The sequence below is a fragment of the Megalobrama amblycephala genome, linkage group LG21 (assembly GCF_018812025.1).
Source record: "Megalobrama amblycephala isolate DHTTF-2021 linkage group LG21, ASM1881202v1, whole genome shotgun sequence".
NCBI classification, from domain to species: Eukaryota; Metazoa; Chordata; class Actinopteri; order Cypriniformes; family Xenocyprididae; genus Megalobrama; species Megalobrama amblycephala.
In genome coordinates this window covers 13,790,784-13,809,383 of record NC_063064.1, presented here as the reverse complement: position 1 = coordinate 13,809,383, position 18,600 = coordinate 13,790,784, and the positions used below count along the sequence as shown (strand labels likewise).

The window sequence follows — 18,600 nt, the reverse complement described above, 5'->3', positions numbered from 1 at the left end:
CAGTCTTCCCCCGGCACCAAGCCAAGGGATTGCGTTTGCCCTCTGTCAACGGAGCCGACCACTTGGATGGAAATCATCGCAATCACTTCCATCTAAGCCGTGTTGCACCACTGCTCACATCGCTGAAAAAGCATACATGACGACCGTGCAGGCAGCCTCTGCAATCCTAACTATGGCAGTTCTCCAGGTCTTTCAGGCCAAAATGCTGCAGGCGCATGATCAACAGGGCCCGGATTCTGCTGCCTTCAAGAATGCACCCCCGGCATGCACCCCTATCAGAACTGCTGTCCAGAGGCAGCAGGGAGTGGAGATTGCATCTGCAAATGATTTATCTGATCTGGAGTCTGTTTGGAATGGCAGAGGTTGACTTGATTGCCTCAGAGGAGCTCCCCTAGATGGGGATGCTCTTATGAGTCAATGGCCCAGGAAGCGCAAGTATGAGTTTTCCCCAGTAAAGATCATGCCGCTGGTGCTGCAAAAGATCAGGGAGGAACAGGAGACTGTGTTTCTGGTTGCACCAAACCGGCCCAACCAACCATGCTAGAGGAGCTCCTAATGGCTCTTCCGTGGCTGATTCAGTTGTGGAAGGATCTGTTATCTCAGGCGAAAGGCACACCTGGTCGGAGCTATGTTGCCTGAATGTTTGGCAGATCAGCGCGAGGGACAGGCACTTACTGTGCATTCACACCACTGTCGGCAAGAACGTTAAAATTCGTTCTGGCTGCCCTGCCGCCAACGCTGAACCATGCATTGAGATGTATAGGCATACAGCTATGCAATTTCAGACATAGCATGCAAACAATGTCAGACACCTTGGTCCACGCATCATTTTTCTTATTTATGTCCCTGTACGCAAACAGGGACACACATCATATATTATTGGGAAACCCGCCACGGCAATTATCCACCTCTCCTCCATTTTGCTTGGGAAGTAATGTTTGATCGGAACCAAAGTTTACACAACTGCATGCTCTGGAATCCTCTCAAGTGGAGGACCTATACATTCCAATTGGTTGCTGCATCATAGCTCATTACCATAAAGCTGACCTGACTTCAACTCTCCTCGACGCCCACACCGTCCAAGACGCGCCACTGCTCACCAGAGCTCGCCGCCAGCTCACATTGAAAATGAATGACTTCCTGTCACTTTGACGCTCTCGCCAGCGGTGGTGTGAACGCTTGGTAAGTGTATCTCGGCGGGTTTTGGATACAATATTGTAAGCAAGAGCTCCTTCGACTTGATGCCTGTATGCTCAGAAATGGAAGGTTTTCATTTCATAGTGTAAAATGAGAAATGAGGATTCAGCCTGTTGTGCTGTGTCTGTCATTATATCATTTTTGCAAGACTGATTGGATGCTGGACGCATACAATCTACTTTGAAAGTATACACCAATCAGGCATAACATTATGACCACCTTCCTAATATTGTGATGGCCCCCCTTTTGCTGCCAAAACAGCCTTGACCCATTGAGGCATGGACTCCATTAGACCCCTGAAGGTGTGCTGTGGTATCTGGCACCAAGATGTTAGCAGCAGATCCTTTAAGTCCTATAAGTTGTGAGGTGGGGCCTTCATGGATCGGATTTGTTTGTTCAGTACATCCCACAGATGCTCGATTGGATTGAGATCTGGGGAATTTGGAGGCCAAGTCAACACCTCAAACTTGTTGTTGTTCTTCTCAAACCAATCCTGAACCATTTTTGCTTTTTGGCAGGGTGCATTATCCTGCTGAAGAGGCCACAGCCACCAGGGAATACCGTTTCCATGAAAGGGTGTACATGGTCTGCAACAATGCTTAGGTAGGTGGTACATATCAAAGTAACATCCACATGGATGGCAGGACCCAAGGTTTTCTGACATCTTTCTATCAGAACCAGTATTAACTTCTTGAGCAATTTGAGCTACAGTAGCTCATCTGTTGGATCGAACCACATGGGCCAGCCTTCGCTCTCCACATGCATCAATGAGCCTTGGCCACTCATGACCCTATCGCTGTTTCACCACTGTTCCTTCCTTGGAAAACGCTCAATTGCTGCCTAATATATTCCACCCACTAACAGGTGCCGTGATGAAGAGATAATCAGTGTTATTCACTTCACCTGTCAGTGGTCATGATGTTATGCTTGATCTGTGTATATGGCTGCTATTTCGGCTTTCCATTTACCCATCGATGGTCACTCGGTTGGAAAGCTCTTTTCATGCTTATTTTAGCATGTGGTAAGAGCGTGGGCGATTTGCACACACTGTCTACGGATGCTGCTTGTATGGAGTTCGGTTAGAATGAATGTATGGTCAGACTACTGTATGGTCAGACTACAGCCCAGAAGGTGTATGTGCCTAAAGTGCTTACAACATTGCTTAGAGCACAGTCCACTGGACTCTCAGTCAACACTGCATCCCCTATGCCCAGTCCAAGCTTTACGTGCTTATCTGGACAGGTCCAGTCACTTTAGGCTGTCTGAGCACCTGTTTGTTTGTTTTTGGAGGCCGCACTAAGGGGCTGTCGGTTTCAGAACAGCGGCTGTCCCATTGGATTGTAGAAGCGATTGCATTGACATATGCTTCTAAGTATGAGACCTCTGTCCTTTTGGAGTTCACACTCACTCCACGAGGAGTGTGGCTTCTTCATTGGCTAGGGCTAGAGGAATGTCGATATTTGTCTGGCGGCAGGTTGGTCTTTACAAAACACTTTTGCTTGATTTTACAACCTTAAGGGTTCCATCTTTTGCACAGCTAGTTCTGTCTGTGCATTGAGATGGCAGCCATTCCGGATCAGTTGTTCGTCTGCACCTGGCCATGCCTCCTTCGTGAGCAAGGTGGTTTGACCAGGTCTGGTGTGCTTTCGTGTCCTGAATATGCTGACTCAGTCAGCGTCAGAGCGTTATATTCCTTAGTTCCTATGCATGCACTTGGGTTGTTTTTGATCGTAGAAAGTTGGTTGTTGAATACCTTACAGCGATGGAATCCTTTCATTTATTCTCGTCAGTTATGACTCATTTGTTTATTTGCTGAATATGTGCCTGTCACCAGCGATGCAGCTGCCAGTTCATGTGAAGTTGTCATGACTATACACCTATATCGTTGCTTATTCCCGCTCTGCTATTAGCTGGAGGGCACTTATTTGTCTCTATTATCTTTTCCTCTAGGTGCTATAGTGGATGTGGAATGGTCAACGGGGCATGGCTCTATTAAGTCTGGCTCATGTACTCTTCTCACTATGTTAGGCCACAACACATTGGGATTGTACGTGATCCACATTGCGTAGCTACGCAATGTCTTGTTCCCTCCTCTCAGGGAACATCTCTTGTTACTCTAGTAACCTTGGTTCCCTGAGAGGAGGGAACAAAACATTGTGCACGCTGCTGTGTTGCAACTCCCAGAGTCTTGTATGCCTGTTCAAACATTCGAAATATTCAGTGAGTTCAATATTCAAGAGTTAATGTCGGTGAGCTATATAGTGGGGGGCTCCGCCCATAACTTGTGTGCTTGAGGGCCATTGGCCAGTTTTCCCAGCATAATGCAATCAGCGCAATTCAGTATTTGAGGAAGGAGGAGGATAACCCCATAGGGTAGCTACATAATGTCTCGTTCCCTCCTCTCAGACATCATGCCCACGAACCGTTTTCTGTATGTTTGATGCATATCACACACAAAATTGGAAACATTAACACTTATCTGATTGGTTGAATTCTACAGGATTTCCGGGAGACATGTTTGTTGCCTGGAAACAAAGATGCCGTGATGCCAAATCCCCTTATGGAAGAAACCAGCATTGTGTTTACAACTGTGACAATGAGCACTTATCAGGATCAACTAAACGCTGGATTTTTCAAAAGCATGTGAAGTATGTAAATTTCACAACATAGACAAAGAGTCACAAGAGTATGTGCTCCTATTTCAGTATTGTTAAGTTAGTGTATATTTTCAGCAGACTGTTTCATACATTCGGTTTATCAGCATTAAATTGGGTTTGTTATGAACTGTGTATATGCATTTTAAACACACTATGTTCTTCATCCATGCAATAAATGCATGAATGAGTGTGGTTTTATAGCATATTTAATTCAACAGCTTAAATAAAGTTAATTGTATGACCTATTTTAGGGATGGGCAAAATTATGATTTAAAATCAGTCAGAGTTAGAAACGTATCTTAATATTTACTGGTAAAGCTTCATATTATGGGAAGACTACTTTCTTTGACCCCCACCATCTTGTTATGATGTCCTTCAGAGGGATCAAGCCTTCTTTAGGAGTTTCAGCAACCCCCACCCCTGCCCCTTTTTTTTTTTTTGCCAGTAAATTCTCATGTCATCATTCAGGTGTATACTATTTTTGGTTTTTCCATGAAAATCTTTGACAGAGTAAATTAAGTATAATTGCAGTACTCTGTCGGTACTGGCTGTTTAAAAATACCCTAAGGACATATTATGAAATCCAGAGTCTGACATGTTTTTAAAAATGCGAAGGAAAGACTCAGGGGTCCAAATTGAGGACAATATGGACCAGGCCAAGTTGCCCCCCATCAAGGTTTGAGCTGAGCCGTCCTCGCCATCTCTGCCTTGAGCCCTTCACCCTGGAGCAAAGCCAAGCAAATGCGGAGCAAACCAGAGTAAGCCAGTACGACAGAGATCCCTATAACCTCCCATCCCTCCCAGACACCTACTTCTCGAACCCCTCTGACCATTCCAGACACCCTAACACACTCATGGACACATGCTTGTTTTTTTCTGGCTTCTATTTCAGTCTCATTCTCTCTCTTTTTCTTTTATGTCATTTCTAGTTCTGAACATAAATATTACATGCTTTTCTTGCTGTTTCCTGTGCTTCCAAAGTTATAAGTTACACATAATTTAAGCTACTCTTTAAAAATGAAACAAAAAGTAGCTAACTACACTGCTGATATTTAAGGGGATAATATCTTTTAAAGTATATTAACCACAATGTATTTATTAACACAAAGCTCCATATATAACACTGGATATATTATATAAATTGTTCCCCATACACACAGTATACTCACATAAAGCGATGCAAATCTCAACTGCCTGATTTTTGATTTTGACGTAAAATGTAACTATTATCATTCAGCTTTTTATATAAAGATGGATATATAAGTATGTCCAACTTTATCCGCACACATACATAATACGTGTGTAAAGCAATTTATACTATGTAGATTATCTCAGTGGCTTGATTGCATGTATCATCACAAATTGTAAACTATATCACCCAACTCTAATCTGCTAAATGTACCTATGCATTATGAAGATATTGGTATGGGTATGAAGATATTATAAACATTAACTTCATGATTTTCTATAAAGCTGCTTTTTAACTTGACTTGAATATATAAACCACATTAAATTTCATACATGCAAATTTACTCTAAATAGATAGCAGGAGAATAATGTAACCACATTGACGCTGATTTAAACAATACCAGACAAAGAAACTGAGGAAACTATAAAGCATGGAGATAATGAGTAGAACAGAAACTGGTGTATAAGAACTAATTAACATCCAGGGAAACTAACAAGGGAACACAGGAAAACAGGAAACGATAAAACAGAGTGAAAATGAAACTAAAACAGGATATAACAGAGAATAACTGTTACAAAAACAACATCTAAAAAAATAGCAATGTTGCATTTTGTCATACTACACAGCTACTTGTTAGTCTTGCAAACTAGAAAAGCTATGCTATATATATAGAGGTCAAGCTCCTTTCATGGTTGCCTTCTGAAAATTGTAGTTAAGTTAGTAGCATTGCTGTCTTGTAGTTAGTTATTCCCAAACACTGTTTGTCTAGTTGAAGTTAATAACCTGTATTAATGCCAGATTGTTCAGATAGCTCAGCATACAAATATAGTCATGCTTTCGTTGCACTTTGCTGGTTCCCAGAAATGGCCTGCCTGGAAAATAAGAAAATATGAAAATTAACTGTTTGCAATCTTCAGTCTTGTCTCACACATGTGCCTCTTTCTTGTAGGCTGGAACTCTGATGTCACACCTGCTTTCAATCAGGTGCCGTGCTAGAGTAACTAGGATGTTTTCCTGGAAAAGAATAGCAACTGAGCAACACTTCAGGGTAAAGACACATTTAAAATGCTTTTTTGCATTGTTTTGAATTAGCTTTGGTAATTCTAAACACATTTTACATCACTGTAATGGACTGTCATTGACAGACGAGGCGGATGTTAGCTGCAATTCGGGAATACACTTTGACTTTGAGCATCTTGTTTACTTAAAAATTCAGAACAAACAAGTTTTTTTGGTTTGTTTGTTTATTTGTTTTTCAAGCTTCTATTCTGGTAAGTGACTTTACCCCCACCCCTGCTTACACCACGGACAGCCACTGCCAGGGCTCCGAAAATAGTGTCATCTACAGACATCAGTGATGGCCAGATGCACTACCCTCGGTGTAGCTTTGTTCCAGTCTCACCTTTAACCTAGTCAGTAGTTTGGTAGTTTTTACTGTCCCAACAACATTGTTGGGGGTATCACAAGTAACACGAGTTACGTAATCAGATTACTTTTTTCAAGTAACTAGTAAATTAGATTACTTTTAAATTTACAACAAAATATCTGAGCTACTTTTTCAAATATCACAAGTTACTTTCTTTTCCCATTTATTGACAGCAATCAGGAGAAAGTGCAGAGGCGTTGTATGCACTGTGTAAATATTATGGTTATTGTAGTTCTAGACTAAATGTGAGCAGGCATTTACTCATTTTACTTGTACAAAGTCGGTGCGTTCCAAACGGGATATATCGCCCTCCGAAGGGCACTTCGGAGTGAAAATAATCACGGCCGCTATATTGAAGGGTCGTTCCAAACCAAAGTGCTCAAAACTGGCCACTTCAAAGGGCCCTTCGGAATGAAGAAGTTTTGCAGAATGGGTACAGGAGGTTAGGAGTTCGATTTTACCTATAAATGTATGTATAGTATTTTTCTATACTACTGTAATATTTAAATGAGTTAGATTTGGTACATTATTATGGTCAAAACGACATTGTACTTCAACAAAAATACTTTACAGCTCTTTTATCAGTCCATTCAAATGATACAATATACAATATGGTGCGATAAACCTAAAATAAATAAATAAATAAATAAACTAACGTTAAACAAAGGGCACAGCTTGCACAATCTACTCCTCATTGATTGTCTCGTTAAGATGACGCAGAAGTGCGTTCCAAAAGAAGAGTTTTTTGACCCCTACACCCTTCATCCCTTCGAAGCTCTCACTCCAGAGGGTATAGGGATGAGCCCTTCCGAATGGAACGCAGGGAGTAAGTGCTGAACTTTCTTCTCCTGCATCTTATTCTTGCGATCCAGAATGTCAGCACAGCTGAAAGGTTTGTTTGAGCTGCGCCCACTACTGGCAAGATGTGAATTTGCATTTCCTTCAGACTGAGGCATACTCATTTCACTTTTGGCATGAAAATAAAACTTTTTTGTTATTAAAAAACAAACAAGTAAGCCCAGGCCATACGAGAATAACACAAAAGTAATATAGTGCATTAATTTCCATAAAAATAACTACGTAACACAAATAGTTACTTTTTAGGAAGTAACACAACATTGTAATGCATTACTTTTAAAAGTAACTTTGCCCAACAAACACCAAATTCCAACAGCTGGATTTTGTTGGATCAATGTGTTAATCTTGTTGGTGTTTGCTGAGGTACTGTGAACCAGCCTTTGGGACAAACATAATACTTGTGTTCCAATGTCATTCTTCACTTTTTAATATGGTTAGTCAGGGTACACCATATTTAATTTGATGTGAATGAAAATGGGGCTGTGAGGGACAGAAGTACAGTGTGTTCAATAGGCTGTTCTTTGTACTTATCACATTATAGGTTGCAGCAACAAAGTGTTCAGAAGTCATTTGTTTTCAATTTAAGTTTATTTGATGCAACATACTGTAAGTGACAATGACTAATGGAAAAGTTAAGCAGAGTTCAAATTTATGCAAATGCCCTGCAACATTATACAGCAAGTCATCCATGTGATCCACCACCTTATACAGATACTTTTCTGTTTCAGCTGCTGTGCAAGGAAAAGTTGTTTTGCCTTTATCCAGTCATTAAAGTATGAAGCACAGATGAAGGAATGATATGAAATGTGGGTTTGGACTATATTGTTATACACAAGCGTTTATTTATTTTTTACTGGAAAACAATACAAAGTGTAGATATTAATTGTGCATATATATTGTAGTAGAGTAGCTTGCATGAAACACTTGATTTTATTTTTTGCTTGGATGACGACATGTAATTTTAGGTCAGGGTATAGGGATTTATATTTGAAGTTTAGGCATTCTGATACAGAGGAAGACTTGATTTTCTCCAGCAGTGTCCTTGAAAGCTCGAAGACATGTCTACTTTTTTAATAGAAGTATAAACAATGACTTCTTTATGCATTACATTGTGGAACGGATGTGGAGGCAAATCAATGTAACGCTAGGGCACCAGTTTTATGTTTTTTTCTTCCTAGTAATCAGATATCATCTGAGAGGAGTGACCCTTGTGTCCAGCAGTCCTGGAATTCTGCTGTTGATGATGAAATATTCTTATTGTGATCTGAATAAATCAAGCATGCTATTTCACACACCAAATATTTTTTGTGTAGTCATGCAAAACAAGCTTCATTCTTTCTCTCTTCCCCAAAGAGATTTATACATTGTGTTCTGTGTAAACAATCCAGTGCAGTTCACTGTTCTCAACAGAGTGTCTCTGCTTCCTCCTCAGTAAGAGCTTCAGGGGACTTGACCAATCATTTACAAACAGGAAAAGCAGACTGATAGTGAACACCCCCCCCCCCCCCTCACACACTCATGCATTTTTTGGTTTGTTTGTTTCTCAAAGTCCTCAAAGAGTGAAGCAAACAACAAGAATACAGACAGATACATTTTGTTATATATAATGCATTCCCTCCCTCCTAATTATATGACTTGACTTATTACTCTTGCAAATATTTACTGTGAGGAAGCAACAGAATGCATCTATTCATTCAAAGTTAAACCTGAAGTGTTCAACCATTTCTGTTCCACCAGCATCATTGAACAGAATGGCAAAAATAATGATCGTTTCCAAACATCTTTTCCAAATACTCCTCCATGTATTGGCCAAACAAACTAATAGCCCCGCCCCAAACACACACTATTGGTTGAGCCACTGTTGCCATGTCAGGCTGGTCGGAATTCTCAGACAAAGAGCAGTGTGTGGACTTTTCTCTGCACACTTCAAAAAGTGAACATTTCTATTTTTAATTATTCATTTTGTCTTTATTAATTTTCCAGTTGAAATACCTAAAAATCATTGATAAATTTACTTGAAATGCAACACTGCAAGAGGAATAGTTTACCCAAAAATGAAAATTCTGACATCATTTACTTATCCTCATGTCATTCCGACTTTCTTTCTTCTGCAAAACATAAAAGAAGATATTTTTTGAGAAATGTCTCACCCTGCGTTCGAATATGTCAAATTCTCTACTATATAGTGTGTGTGTGTGTGTGTGTGGAAGGGGAAAGGGGGGGTGTAAGGATGTATGAATTATTCATAAAACAGGAGAAAAGTATACAGATGACCTACTACTTCTGATGAGATTCTGAAGTGTGCATCTGATGAACACTTTACTATCCCATCAGACTGTGGGAATTGCTGTTGTGAATTGCAGTGAAGTGATGCAAATGAGGCTGGTTCAGTAGGTCATGTGACAGTGACAACATGGCAGATGTCGTACGTCTGAATTTCATTCAGACTACCCATATTTATACTATATAGAACATAATTTTTTAATGGTTACAAAGTTAGTTTTAAACCAAATGTAGTACCTACTAGACAGTATATGTGATTTAGAATGCAGTTTTTTGTAGCATTTTCATACAATGTAAGTCAATGGCCACCAAGTGTTTGGTTACCAACACTTTTCAAAATTCTTCTCCTTTGTTTTCACAGAATACATATGCAGCCTTTTTCATTTTTTTTTTTTTTTTACTTGTTTCAAACGAGTTAAAAACTAGTAACACTCGTTATTAAGATGCAATCTGTAAAAACAAGCCTTAATATTTTATCTTGTTTCAATCTTGTTTTAGACTTTTTGCAGTCAAAATGGGATTAGAAAAAATTTTAGTATCTTAATCTGTGAAAAGGGAACAAAGGACCTAGATTTAAAATGGAATTTGTCCAAATGGAAAAAGTAGAAAAATGGAAAGAAAAAAAAAAAACATAATTCAGAAAGTAATGTGGTGAATCAGTAAATCATGTATGAATGTTGTTCTTTCACAACAATGCAATTTGTATTTGCAGAAAAGACAGGAAAAAAATTCACTTATGTTTTGCGGGAAAAAAACAACAAAGCAAAACAAAAACATGATCATAAGTCATGTTCCACTGAGACAATGTGGTGTACCTGTCACCCGAAGCAGCCTGTCACCCACATTGCTTTTTAAATGTTTGTGGTTTAGTTTAAAGGGCCAGTGATGTCACTGATGTTCAGTTTGAGTTTTTTTAGCTAGAGAAGGGAAACTCTTGCCTTTGTCTGATTGGCTAAATACTGTTTTGTTCTCTGCAGACACATGCCCGGAGACAGGAGAGCCAATCAGAGCAGAGCGAGGTAGAGGCTGCTTCACCATATGTTGAACCAAGCTGGTTTCCTGAACAACCACACAGCACTACTCCGGATGTCTCATGTCACACAGAACTCTCTGTGCACTAGGCCAGCTGTGCCCTTTCCTGCCCTCTTGGCTTCTCCCCTTGTTTTGTGTTAAAGGTGACCCATAATTCCCATGAGTTTGGCCCTGCTTGTGTTATTCTTCCATAACTTGTCAGCTGTGAGAATACACTTACCCACAGCAGAATGACCTCACGAGCCTCTACTACTGTTAGTCAGCCAAATGTTAAGTCACTGCACACCAGTACACAAACAAACAACAGCATGGCTGAAACATTTTTGGTAGCGGAAAGTCCATCCGAGATTATGCTCTACTGTCATTTTTGACCCTCTGTTTCCCGCTCCTGTTCCTGATGTTTGTGAAGTATGGCACAATAGGGCTTTTGTACCTCTCAGATTCTTGGCTTTCTTTTGTTTGGCACTGGGTTCATATGCTTTTTTTCTCTGTGATTTGGCACCAGTGACCTCTCTCCACCTGCTTCTCATTCTAAACCAGCCTGTCAGGTCGATCTGGTTATTAATCCACACAATTCAGCATCACTGCCCAACTCTGAAATTTGTTGCTTGTTGTCTCTTCTCTCCTATGCAGGTGGCTGAAGAAATTTTACTGACTTCAGAAGTTGGTCAGTTGTAGTGAACCAGAACTAAGATAAAAATGGACAGTTCACCATCATTTACTCACCCTCTTGTCGTTCCAAACCTGTATGGCTTTATTTCCCACAAGGAAGAACATACAGTGAAAGCCAGTAAATGATGACAGAATTTTCATTTTTTGGTGAACTATCCTTTTAATGTTGAGTAACTTATGCTTCAGACAAATCTGGATAGTATTTTTTTCTCTGCCAATGAAAAGCTGGTGTTTCATCAAGCAATGCACAGACGAAATCAGTATATATGAATGGAGTATAGTGAAAACAATTTCCCTTTCTCCACTCCATTCGATGTTTTGCATTTCCCTTGTGAGAGAAATCCAACTCCTGGTAACCATCTGACAAGAGACGTACCAACTTTCAAAAGAATCACACAACTCTAGGCCATTCCGTACCACAAACACCACAAACACAAGCAAAGTGATAAAAACAGTGAAAACAGTTTGTAGAAGCATCTTCTAAAGCCCAAAGTTTACTTTCGTTTCATACGTGTACAGCCTTTTAAAGTATACTCCATTTGACAGTGTGCTCGACCACAGGGGCTCAACAGACTCTCATTAAAAAGTTTCGTCCATGTCCAGTGTCTGCCCTATTTATGTCCAGAAGTGATAAAGGAGTGATAAAAAAGTGATAAACGAGCAATAAAAATGTCCTTTTTTAAAATAGATTTGCGTGTATCTCTGAACCTCCTCATATAAGTGCATGTCAAAGCAAGCATCAATTTTTTTTCAAAGTTTCCAGTAGTTTGTTGTTCATTTCTTTTGTCCATTTCTCTGGAACAGGCCAGTGTAGCCAGCTTGTGAAGAGAAAATAATTATTGTAAAAAAAAAAAAAAGATGTCTTCTGAACTGAAACAATAGGTGTGCGTGAAAAATACTATGTTACACTTTTTAAACTAGAAACCATCACCTTTCAACTGTCATACAGGGGTTCATGAGAGCTCCTATTACTTATGAATACTATTACTCACTCCTATAGAGTAGGCTACCTGTTTGGGATGACGTGTTTTTGTAGGCAAAACCTGGAAACGAGTTAGCATTTTAGGACTTCCGGATCCATCGCCCCGAAGACAATGGGTTTTTTGAATGGGTTTTTGTTAAATCGCCTGAAATAAGGTCTGTGGATTACAAAGCCTCTAAATATTTTCACGTTTTGATCTATGACATAAAACCACCCGCAGTTACAATGGCGGTTGCTAACAAATTGCTAAAAGTGACTACTTCCTTTGGCAGGGACTTTAGACGTCATCATGACAAACAGGACATTTGGACAGCATGTCTCATGAAAAAGTGGATAAGTATTCATACACAGCGCAGATCATAATCAGCGAGCACATTTTTAAATAAAGTTGTTTTTTTAAATACAGTTTGAGGAAGCTTGGTGGTGGTGACGTTGATCCGCGACCATGGTGTGCTGTAGTCCGTTTATAGCCTACTGTTAGCTTTTTATATCTGACGAGTTTATTTAGGCTTCAAACTGTATAAATGTTGTGTTAACTTGTAAAGATTATCTTGATAGACAAAATGTGTAAGTGTCATAACCCTTTGTTAAAGTCCCTGTAATGTCATTTTAAAGTATGTGTTTTGAGCTTGTCACACCACAGAAAAATGTGTTATTAACCACCCAACCAAATATGAATGATTAAAAAAATCTGCAAGTAAATGAAATAAGTTATCAAAATCTCGAAAAAATAGGCAGCGCTCTCTGCTCTCAAACGCTGGGGGCGTGTCCGCTGTCGGCGCTGAAACCACACCCACTCATGAGAGCTGCCGTCTCAACTGACTTGAGTCTAATGAGTCAAACATACTGATGCGATGCATATAAACAAAAGAATCACGTTAGAGGGTTGCACATTATAGCAGAGTTACTGTGGACTACCTACTTATTATAACATAAGCACACACGACAACTTACACTCATTGGGCACGTACTGCCGGACTGTTGTCGAGTCGACAAATGACGGTGCCGCGAGACAGGAGGATGAAGGCCGGGACGGGAGAGACTCTGTCCGGCCCCATATATCATCGGTTATCGTCGGGACGGTAAGAAGGCCGAGGCGGGTGGGGGGACGAGGTCTGTTCAGTCACATTCACCAAAAACAGCGGATTATCTGTGAATCCCAGCTGTCTGATGAAAGTTTGTAAAATTATCCGGTGTAGAACTATCACTTTAGAATCCTTCATATCATCGTTTTAGGAAATTTAAATAAGTAGACCGAGCATATTGTATATTTTAACAACCATGTAATATGCATTTGCGTGACGAAGGCATTACTAGCTAAATGTACAAAGGGCTGTACTGTAATGACACTCGAGATAGAGCGAGTGAACCGCTGTAGAGTTAGAGGCGGCGCCACGCTCGGTGCGTCATCGACAGTTATATAGTGTTAGGGGAGGGGCTATGCTCGGGGGACGATGTGCGTCATTAGACCCCCGTTTTAGCTCCGCCCAAAAAATCCTGAGCAGAGACTTGGTGAAAAACTGTTTAACGCTCTAACTTCACAATTAAGCATTACTCAATTCACAGACTTTGTAATGTGTTTCAGCAATACATTTGTAACATTTATAAAGTGTTTAGAAAGAATTCTCAGAATTGACTTTACAGGGACTTTAAACACAGAGCTTATTTTTTGCAATTTTCTAAAAGTCTATGGGAAAAATGCATAGGCTTTTGATCGAGGGAACCCGTGCGCCGCTAACTTACGGGTTGGCCTACAAAAACACGTCATCCCTGAGGTACTCTATAGGTGCGTCCCAATTCGTGTACTTATGCACTATTCTATGACGTTTTTAAGTATAAATAGTGCGAGTAGTGCGTTCACACAGAAAGTTCCAAAAAGAAAAAAGTGCACTTTAAATACCCGGATGATGCACTAAATTAAAGGAAAAAACGAAGTGTGGAATGTTGGACACTTCATGCACTCAACTTTAAAGGTGCTACAGAGGATGTTTTCGACAACTGAGAAACCAAAGACACTCCTGACAAAAACATTGCATGCAGCGCCTGTGGAGTGTGGAAAGTTACTGGAGCACGCACGTCTTTCACAAGGAACGTCATGGCAGTGATTGACAAGCCAGAGGGCCAATCGTTTACGCGATTGGCTGATGTTTTTAAGGCCCTACCTCGTGCACAGATTATGTATATTAATATTATTCCTTTCAGTGCACCTAATAAATAGTCTTTTGCAATGCGTAATATGGCGGAATACGTCCCGCCCTTCTAATTAAAAGAGCCAATCGCTGATTGGTAAAGTCATTGCGTCACTGCAGCTGCCGTTAGAAGCTCCGGTTCCCATAGAAACCTGAGACTCGCACTTATGACTGCACATGCGCATTAGCTCATCTAGCCTGGAAAATACGTTTTAAAATGTTATTTGAGCATAAGAAACAACATTTTTGGGACAAGTCATGTCAGATTTTTTTGTTTATTTGAAATATGTTATTTAATTGTAAGTTCGCCAAGCAGTTTTGGTTATTTTTATTTATTTTACTTTATTTTTTTAAACGTAAACTTTGGAAGTCCTGCAAACTTGTATAATATAGACTTGCAGTGATGGATATGCAGTGATACAAAAAATAAATAAATCTTCATTTGTGTTTATCTGAAGGAAGTCATATACATTTGGGAAAATGTGAGGGTGAGTAAATGATGAGAGAAATTTCATTTTTGGGTGGAGTATCCCTTTAAATCTACACTCTTATTATTGCACATGTCTGTCTTTGTTTAGTCTACAATGGTTGACTGAAAGCTTTTGAGTAGTTATGACATCATTAAAAACACACTTATCTAAAAGATCTGAAAAACAAAATCATATTTCTGTCATGTAAAGTGCTACGTGAGCCACAGAACAGGACCAAGCATGTGGACCAATCAGCTGATGACAAAAAAACAAAGAAAAACTGCAGCACATTCAAAGTGTAGTAGATGCAGATTATTTAATTCCTGGTGGTGTAAATACCAAAATACGACAAATGTGTGCAGTTTACCTGCAGGAAACAATATATCAAGAGTGAACTGAGTGAAGGGATTACAGGGAAACTCAAGAGATCATGAGCTGCGTCACAAAATGATGTAACAGTTGTGTAATTCAGATTAATTTTCATTAGCTAAATTGGGAAAACCCCATAAACTGCACAACAATCCATGTGAAAAGGTTTGCGTGAGAACTAAGTAAATCACATGATCCTTGTTTATGGACTTCTAGGAGAAGGATTGAGCATATGAGATGTAAAAAAAATAGTTTCATGTAAAAATACATTTGTATTTATTCATTTATATGAACTTCTCAGTGCATTTACCTTTAGATCTGCCTCCACAGCTTCTGATTTCATGTGCATAGGTGAAACGTATAGGCCTTGTTTTTTTGTAAGATGAGACCCTCTTACAAGGTAAGGAGACCATCAAAACATTTGTTCAGCTCAAAAACATCATGATTTCCTTCACAGGTGACAAAGATAAATATCTCAGGGGGAAAATATGAGATTGAGACTTAATTTTTGAATATCACGTCAGGTTGGCAGCAGGAAATCCGCACCAAGGGTGTGCTGCTTGGCTAGGTCTTCAGAATCACATCCTTACTCTATTTCTCAGTTATGTTTGTCTCAGATGTTTCTTGTGAAATTCTATAGGAGAAATTAAAACAGGCAACTTTTGATGTACAGTAAGGGTATAAGAACTATCAAAAATGGGTTTTTATATTTTTTGTTAATATTTGAAATATTTTGTTATCCAACCAACCAGACAGTTTGATTAGGCTACTAAGCCATGATAACATGTGTTCAACTGGAGCTGTATTCATAAACATATTCTCAGTCTGTAGAGGGTTATTTGACACTTCACTCAGAGCAGGACCTGAGAGAAATCACGTAGGAAAAGATGTTCTTTATTATTATGTGACCGTCCTGTTTGGCTGCCCTGCCCACGCTTTGTGTAACATTAGTTTGTTCAGGGCCGGCCGTAAGTGGAGAAGGTGTAGTCTTGTTTTGGTTAGCAGCTTTCAGCAGCCAAAAGTTCTCTGATAGTTAAAGATGCAGGCATGCTAGTCTGACCTACATAGACGGCCAAAGAGTGGTCTGTAAATTCTCATTGTACAGCCAGGACAGGGGTGATAACTTGATAACAAAGCACTTTGAAAAAAAGCGCAGTGTTTTGTATGCTTAAAACTACAAGCAGCAGTTTTAGGGGGAAAAGCAGGCTAACCACTTTTGAGATTTTTTAGTTTTGGAAATTTATTTTTTGCTACCTTTCAAATCCTGTATATTCAATATATGGAGACCTGCAAGAAAAAAAAAAAAAAACAAAAAAACAAAACAACAACAACAAGATACTGTTGTTGTAAATTAAAACAAGGGAACAATTTTTAAACATGGTCACAAATTAATACATTGTTGAAATTAATTCTTAATTTCTTCCATATTTTAGCTACTATTTTACCCTTGTCTCAAACCAAGACTTTTAATTTTTTAAGGGGTCATATAATGGCACTTACTTTACAAAATGTAAAATAAGTCTCTGATGTCCCCAGAGTGTGTATGTGAAGTTTTAGCTCAAAATAGCCCACAGATCATTTTTTTATAGCATGTTAAATTTGTCACTTTTTGAGGGTGAGAAAAAAACGCTCCGTTTGTGTGTGTGTGTCCCTTTAAATGCAAATGAGCTGCTGCTCCCAAGATGAGGGCGGAGTTTCAAGAGCTAGTGTTAGCACTCCGATTACCTCAGACTCACTGAAAATGTCAGAAACTGTTCAGTCTTTTATGTTCAAATCGGAGTAGGACAATGATGGAGAGACTGAAGAAGAAGTGACAACATGTAGAATGCAACAGGACATTTCTGAATGGTTAGTTGATGAATTTATGTAGCTGATGTGAAGTTAACTCTCTTAAAGTCATCATGAAATCAAAATTGACCCTATTTACTTTGTTAGCGCATATTATAGTCTTGTGGTGAGCTATCAATCCGCGCAAGTTAATACACTGAAAAAAATTGTTTGTCATGGTAATCTTTAATCAAAATCTGAAAAGTTACTTCTGGTCTGGAATGGCGTTCCTTCTCTGATGAAGTCAGTCTGACGGCTTGGGTTGAAAATGCTTAAACCACTCCCCTCCAACCATTGGTCTGCTATGAGTGAGAGATGGAGAGGAGGAGCGCTAAAGTTCTTGCATGTTCCTGAGGACAGGGTTTATGTAAATTTTAGGGTTAGTGATGTCACTAATCCGGGAAGAAGCTTGTTGTAGTCCCTACCAGCCATTTGTTGTAGTCCTTAAAAAGAGATTTTTTAAAAAGAAAATATCTCCCTTTGCTTTGAACTTTGAGCGTCATAACTTCACAGATGTTGTTTATGCTCTAACAGCAACATTACACACTAACTAAAGTTAAAAATGTGAAATCATAATCAACCACCCCTTTAAAGGTGCTCTATGTAAGAATGACAGATAGTGGTTGAAATGGGTACTGCAGTCCAAATTCGAAATATTGTTTGCCCCGCCCCCTCCTCCTCAGATGCTCTCACGGGTTGCCAGTTTGAAGACACGCAACAGGAGCGAGCTCAAGTGACATTGGAAGGCGAGGAGACTTACACACTGTAAGATAATTAGTTGATTTATTGATTTATGATGAGTTGATATCGCATTTAAATATGCCTCGTTCATAGAGATTTTTAGATAGATGCTGAGGCTTTTTAGGTCGGGTAGAATCTGCGATCTCTGACGCTGTTTGTTCGATGGCTTCAATGGCTGCAATTCGCTGCATGTGTTTTCGGCCAACTGGTAATCTGGGGTGGTGAAATACTGTTGGGTAAATTGGCAACGTGCGGTCGCAGAGCAAAACAAAAAAATAAATTATTAATTAATAAATATCTGCAAACATATTATGGTATTTTTATGCTTTAGTACAGCCAAAAACTTATACAGCACTTTTAAGTAGAAAAATCTAATATATTTAATTGGTTTAATTATTACATTTTTAACGCTATGATCTAAACAAAAAGTGAATTAGGTCTAAACCATTTCCATTTTTATTTACTACATATCCATTTTTACTAAAATTACGACTTTCTGTCAGATGTGAAAAGTAATGTAAACAAAAAAGTTAAATTTAAACAAATTTTTATTTATATTGTCATTTCAAATCTAAATTGGAATTTTGTGAAAATGTACAAAAATATGAAAATTATGAAAATATTAAATTTTTGAAATCAGCCATAGAAAGACAAATGAGTTGGCCCTTTGGTTCCACAAATGTCGTCATACAGCAAATTTGGCTAAAA

The 18,600-nt window shown here is 39.2% G+C and overlaps 1 protein-coding gene and 1 long non-coding RNA gene across 3 annotated transcripts in view; one reads left to right on the top strand and one right to left on the bottom strand.

Moving 5' to 3' along the window:
* The window catches only part of magi1b (membrane associated guanylate kinase, WW and PDZ domain containing 1b), a 1,153,738-nt gene that overhangs the window by 753,148 nt on the left and 381,990 nt on the right, over positions 1-18,600 (bottom strand).
* LOC125256360 lies at positions 1,878-11,912 on the top strand. Of its 2 annotated transcripts, XR_007182098.1 has the most exons (4): positions 1,878-2,671; positions 3,698-3,845; positions 5,993-6,091; positions 10,588-11,912. It is a non-coding gene; the product is annotated as an uncharacterized LOC125256360 (long non-coding RNA). The 2 variants fall into 2 exon arrangements; XR_007182097.1 differs by having other exon boundaries at positions 3,698-6,091.